The sequence below is a fragment of the Agelaius phoeniceus genome, chromosome 13 (genome assembly GCF_051311805.1).
Source record: "Agelaius phoeniceus isolate bAgePho1 chromosome 13, bAgePho1.hap1, whole genome shotgun sequence".
Classification (NCBI taxonomy): Eukaryota; Metazoa; Chordata; class Aves; order Passeriformes; family Icteridae; genus Agelaius; species Agelaius phoeniceus.
This window is the reverse complement of record NC_135277.1, coordinates 19,053,983-19,054,883: the sequence shown is the minus strand read 5'-3', so window position 1 is coordinate 19,054,883 and position 901 is coordinate 19,053,983.

The window sequence follows — 901 nt, the reverse complement described above, 5'->3', positions numbered from 1 at the left end:
TTTTGGAGTATTTTGTATGAAATATTCCACGTAGTTTTTATACATAGTTGGCATTTCCACTCTACTTTTGATACATTTGTTGTGGAAAGGTGTCCTGCTGGGTTGTATCTGTAAAGCTTAGTTTAACTAGTGATGAACCATAAGGGTTTTTGCCTGTCTTTGCTTGTTCCTAAACTTCACTGTTCTCTAGAGCTATCTAGAAAAATCCTTTATTTCTGTAGTGATTGCTTAAATCTAAGTATATTAGTTCGATGACCTTCAGTTTCCTAGGAAACAGTTTTTCCAGACATTTAGTGTCATGAAATGCCCTTTTAAAATGACTTCTAAGCAATGCCTGTAAAGGTAACATGAGACACAATTTCCAATTTCATTAATAATTATCTACTGACTAAAGCTGTTAACATTCTCTTTGTTTTGGTTATTGTTTTAAATCAACATTATTTGAAAGGTATGACTCTGAAATAACCTGGAGCACAAATACTGCATCAATATAGCAAATATTGTTTGTCCAGTGTCCTTCAACTGAGGAACAAATCCCAAATTGAGGGATTTGGCAAATACTTGTTAGCTGTTATATTAGCAATAGTTTCTGCCTTCCAAATTATTGTGATTTGGCAGTAGCTTACAAGTGGTACAGAAATGAGCAAACCCAAGGAAAGAAAGGTTTTTATCTACCCAAGGCAAAGGCAAGTTAATAGTTGAGACATGCTAAGAAGTAAGTGGGAAACTAAGGGGTGACAGATAGCTTCCAAAGTGTGTTTTCTGTGTGTTTAAGCATTATCTCACATATCCCCTAGATCTGAATTGGGTTTTAGATGCTCAGCAGTCCTTAAGTCCTCACAGTGGTCAGTGACATTTTAAGTACATTTGCATTCTGCATTTGTTAAAAGGAAATAGCAGA